We start from the raw sequence: 6,000 nt of genomic DNA on the forward strand, positions 1-6,000 counted from the left end.
TATTCGACAAGTCCCATCCGACAGTTACTATAGTAACAGTGCCTCTCAGCCAATCAGAATCAAGGAAAGATGTCAGATCTGACTACTTGTCAGACAAAAATGTTCATGAAACGCCCCCCTGAAATGATCATCATCACCCTCATCTTGATCATGATCATGATGATTAGGGGAAGGCGGGGTAAGTTGTGACAGTTTTTGCTTTTTGCATGTTAGAATTGATATGATTAATAATCTTGTCGAAATAAGTACCTTGCCTTGAAATTTAATTCTTCTGAAATATTTTCCACCTATTTATAACTTTCTATCCCCACACTGAAAGTCATCGTGATCTTTGAAAAAAACGATGTCAAATGGCTCAACTTGCCCCATATATGGGGTAAGTTTGAGCCACCTTCTGGGGTAATTTGAGCCACAAAAACTATTTACAAAATGTATGAGGGGAGAACCAGCATGTCAATTTTTTGTTTAAAGTCTTTTCACTTGCTAATTCTCTATAAATACTAACGTTTTTTAAAAGGAAGAGAGCAGTCATGTAAATTTGCTCCTTTCAGCCAGAATTTCAATCGATTTTTATGGTTTGTTTGTTTTTTAAGATACATTACCATAGGAATTACCATGGCTCAACTTGCCCCATGCTGTTTGGCTCAACTTACCCCAGTCTGAACTTAGTGCGATAATTTTATATCCACACATTTATTATGCATTCATCATATAAAAGACTATGACAAGAATGAAGATCCATACCTGGACTAATAATGTTGTTATCATGTCTTTATTATATTTAAAGACATGTGTGTTATAAAGCACTTATTTATTTCACTCTTTTTTACTGTTTTGGCTGAAATTCATATTTTTCCCTCTAAAAAAATACTTTTTGTTTCAAAGTTGAAAACAATGTGGTGGGGTTAGGGGTTATGCTATGGGCCATCAATACATGACACCACCACAATGTCTGACTCATTCATTATTGGCCTGGGGCTGGTGGCTCAACTTGCCCCTATGCTCAACTTACCCCGCCTTCCCCTACTCACCCATCGTATACCACTTCAAAACTGCTCTACCGGCGGGCCTTGCAGAATGTAAAATGTTATCATTACCCTTCTAATATCCTGAGTGCATAGAGATATATCTCTATATGGCTGAGTGCTATATTCTGTACCAATATAGGCCTAGCCCTATATATAGCAGACATTTCCATTTTTGCAACCGGCCAACTAATCGCCTTTGGCCATGACTTTGCTATATATATGCACCGTAATGATAAAGTTGATGATAAAAATGATGGTGCATAGTGGTGATGATGATGACGATTGCTTTTGATCGAGGCAATCGTCATCTTAATTTTTTTTGTCCTAAAATGTGAATATTATGGGCAATCCTTAACAAGATGTGTTTGCAACTAAATAATCGAACGAGCAGAAATTTTTGATAGGCCTATACGTTTTGAACTGATCGAAAAAGTACCTTGTTAATATGGCTGATGATGACAATTGCATTATTAAGGCACTCAATAATTTCATCATAATTATTGTTTTAAAAACATACAGGGCCCAGGCCCTATTATGATAGTAGGCCTATACCCTATACCCTTTTACTCAAAGGGGCTCGAGAGTCCCCGCCAATCAGTAATTTTGATGTTACCTAAATATATGATTCCTCAAATATGATATTTGCGTAATGGGATAAAGTCGTTTAATTCATGTGTTGAAAAGTACACTTTTCACAATCATGTTTTTGGCAAATTTGATACTCTTTTCACTGTATGCGCGTACCAATTGCCCGGCCGTGAAAAACGAACTATATATAGGGTCTACATCAAGTTTCATGGATCAGAGAATTATATAATTTAAGTTCGATGCCTACCACAGCGTGGTATTGACCCTTAATGACCTTGATCATGCGTTTCATGAAATACGGCCTTACTCAGTCGTTTTAAAGTTAATAATGACATACAATGTCACTTAGTGGCGGTAGCGGCGCCACTTGACGCCAATAATGTCTCACCTATTAATAGACGTTATATACGTAGACGAGACAAAAAAAATCTACAGGCTTTAGGCCTACATGTTTTTCTGATCGCGTCTTCAGTATAGTTAATTCCTTGGACAACAGTAGTATTTATGATGAAGTTGTAAGTAATGATGGAGCAAAGATAACTATTAGATATTTCATCAAAATTATCACACGCCCCGGGCACACGCCAGCATCGAGACAATGACCATCATTATCCTGGCTTTCGATGAGAAGTTTAGAGTTATTTGTAACAGTTCTTTCTTCATTTTTAGGGCAAATTTTCTTCTTGGTGCCATTTGGCCATGAAATGGGCAAATTTTTGTTTGCCATGAAAAGTAAAATCCGAAAGTCGTATATCATATTTTTGGTGTGTTCCAAAATGTTACATATTAGAGTGGCACGCTCCAAATTTTATTTATCCAACCACTTCCCCGACCATTTTCCCGGGGGGGGGGGGAGGTGGGGTCACTTCCACTGACGAGTGATACCATGCGCGACTATAGGGTTTCGAAAAGCACGCTAAACATGTATTTTCCATATTCTGAAAATGCACCCCCTTAACGAGTATTGGCGTGTGAAACCCTACCCTTAACAAGTATTGGAAACAAAACGATTCCCTTGGTGCGTATTCCCTGAATTGAACCCCTCAACAATATTGTTATATATCAGGAACGTCGGTTTTACCGTTACCTTCATCATTGAGCGCCCCAATTCCCTCACCTCGTGGAAATCGGACTCTAAAGACGCAGTGTTGACGGTTGGGGCAACAAGAACATCCTTTCTAGAACATTTTAGTCTTTTTACCCTCGCAAATTTGACCCTAAAAACGTAGTTTTCCAAGCGAAAGAGATACCATTTTTCATTATTTTAGTGTTATTGACACCCTTATTACGTTACGTTCGTAACATGCCATATCTTGAGAAAGACATTCTTTTTACGCGTTTTTTTTTTTTTGGTCACGCATGGTATCCACTCGTCAATGTAAGTGCCCCCTCGGACCATTTTGAGAGAGAGAAAAAATAAGAGATCGGAGGTAGAGTACATCAATATACACCCCGCTATTTGATTTCTCAGGTTTTTTTTTTCTTGGGGGGGGGTTTAACTTTTCATTCAGCTTGACCTCCCTTTAAAAAGTCGTGCCTACGCTGCTGATGCATAAAGATGGGGGGGGGGGGGGGGAGGTTGAGGGACATGCCAACCCAAAAGAAGTTTCACAACAAAGGAAAAAAAAAATCAAATGAAAAAAAAGTGAAAGGAAAAGTGAGAAATTGTATCATTTTCTGAATACTATGTATACATTATTTTTTAATGAGATTTTTGTTTAAAAAGGTCAAAAACTTTTGCTCCATCTGCCATAAATTATCTGGCCCCTTAAATTATTTTGGCTAAATATGCCACTGGTTTAAAGGTCATACTCTATCTCTCTCACAAAAAAAATCATAGATTGAAGATGCCTACCTTTCACTATATCATAGAATCAGTTGCAAAATTTTAAGTCTTGATCGCTTGATTAAGCAAGCATTTCTTTGGCAATGCTTCTACAAAATTGCATTGTTATACTTATATTTTTCAAAATGATTTCATCCTGAATTATGTATAAAAGAAAACTTTTCGTAATAAATCATTAAATGAAGCCCCTAATATGCTAATTTTAGTCTAGATATTTTTTCATATGCATAACAAATATAATTAAAAATGGTATTAAAAGTGTTGGTTTCTTGTGTATTTCATAATTTTCAACCTTTTTATTTTTGTTTCAGTAATCAAATATTTGACATAAATTCATGGTATTCATACAATCTCAGATATAAAAGCAGATATTGGATTTATGTACAAAAGCCAGGTTTTTGAGCAAATTTTGGTCAGGTATATATGCACAAGGCTCAAAGAATAAGTTATGGAGCACCCTTGCAAGAGCCTGTCACGTTGCAATAAATAACAGAATTAACTACAGAATTAACTCCACATTTTTCTAACTGCGCATTTGATTACTGTGCCCATGTATCAACAGGGCTTTAGATATTAAGAATGTGCGCTAGGACTACCCTCTTTCACATCAATTATTATATCTCTTTTTCATAACTCCTTACAAAATACTTAAAAATGGTATAAAACACCTCAATAATCAAATGAGAACACCTCAATAATCAGGCAAAGATAAGACTCTCCATTTCATAATACATGTTAATAACAATTTTCAAAATATTACAATGTAAGTGTTGCCCAGAGTACAATACATTTCTACAATACACAAAGCAAGCATATCTGTAATGAATGTACCAAGGGAAGGTTGAGCAGAGCAAGAATATGATCTCTCATTAACTAATCCCCTCAACTTATTTTCAACTTCCACAAGTTATATTATATTCATCCATCATGTACTTTTGAGTCAGAAAAATGACACTAAGTTTTATCATTCATAGAAAAACTCTGATAGATATAATACACAGGAGAGGAGAACATGAGGGAAATGGTTGATGTGACAATGCTTCAAGCAGCTGTTGGAAAAAAGTATTTCAAGAAGACTGCACTTTCCATAGCAACACAAAATATGTCATAGGATCACTATAAAACAATTAGAAGCATCATAATGGCTGTTCAAAATTATATATCATAAACAGACAAACTGGACATAGCAAAATAAAAGGCTTTAACATAACATCTTCTATTCACTTGAAATAAAGAAAACAAAATTGAAATCAATAATGTCTATGCACCAACATTAACTTATCAAGTTGTGTAAAAAAAAGACAACTAAATTTATAAAATTTCAAGCAAAACATGAATAAGATGTACACATATGCTTGCACAAAATGCCACTTTTAATTACTGGTCATTTTAACCTTTAATAAAGAAACAAAAATAAATTAGACATAAAAAATCATTCAATAAATACAACACAATTGATAGAAAATATGCTGTGTTTATGATATAGACTTTACTCTTCAACTATGTTTCTCCCCTCAAAAAAGAGGAAATAATTTCATCATAAATCTTAAAGATTTTCACCACAAAATATTGACTTTTCAAATGTTTCATCTTCCTTTATATTTCCATTTGTTCAGAATTTCATTCACAGAGACAGCGTTCACAGAAATCTATTTGTATCTGTACAAATTAAATTTCTGAAAAGGAGAATGTTCCAAATACAAATATTTCTAATCACATATTTTCAATGCAATATCTGATACCTCTATGAAAAAAAAAACCCAAGGAAAAATTGTGCCTTAAGTCCATCTTGATCAATCTGCTAGTAGAAGTAGTATAGAATATAATGATTTACATAAAACCAATGTTGGATCTTTGAATATATGTATTTATATATTCTGATTACACTTTCTCTATATAAATATTTCTGCTCTCTATAATATGATTGTTTTTTTCTAGAATGTATGGTTGAATCCAATTCTTCTTATCATGAGAGGTGAGGTGAACACTGTGCCATATGATGAAGATCTTACAGAAATGTGCAATAAATATTCACATATTAACCAAGGTTTGATGTTATAAAAAAATCATGTAACTGTGAAATTACCAGTACATTCTATCCAACAGGAAGTGAATAGGAAATGGATAGGATATAAGTTGTGAATCACAATGTCAAGACCAAAAGTGTAATGGTTTACAATTGAAATGACACTGACATTTCCTCTTCATCACAGGTATGTAACTTGACAAATTACTCAAAAACTCACAATAACAAATGAGAACAAATTTCCTTATATCATTAATTTAGCACTCCCAATTATATAAATTAAAAAGAAATTTTTAGAAAGCACTCGTAATTTATGTCCTACTTATCTGATTTTTCACATGCCCCCATGTATTTCCTCCCTCCCTGTACAAATAATGGCAATTATTTTTCTTGGACATCTTTTACTAGTATTGAACACAATGGTACAAACCATTACATACGCAATTATTACGTAATTTGCATGCTGCATGTAACCAAGAGTTCGTGTTATACCTACAGAGAATCACTTAAAA

Source organism: Lytechinus variegatus, chromosome 3 (assembly GCF_018143015.1).
Source record: "Lytechinus variegatus isolate NC3 chromosome 3, Lvar_3.0, whole genome shotgun sequence".
NCBI classification, from domain to species: domain Eukaryota; kingdom Metazoa; phylum Echinodermata; class Echinoidea; order Temnopleuroida; family Toxopneustidae; genus Lytechinus; species Lytechinus variegatus.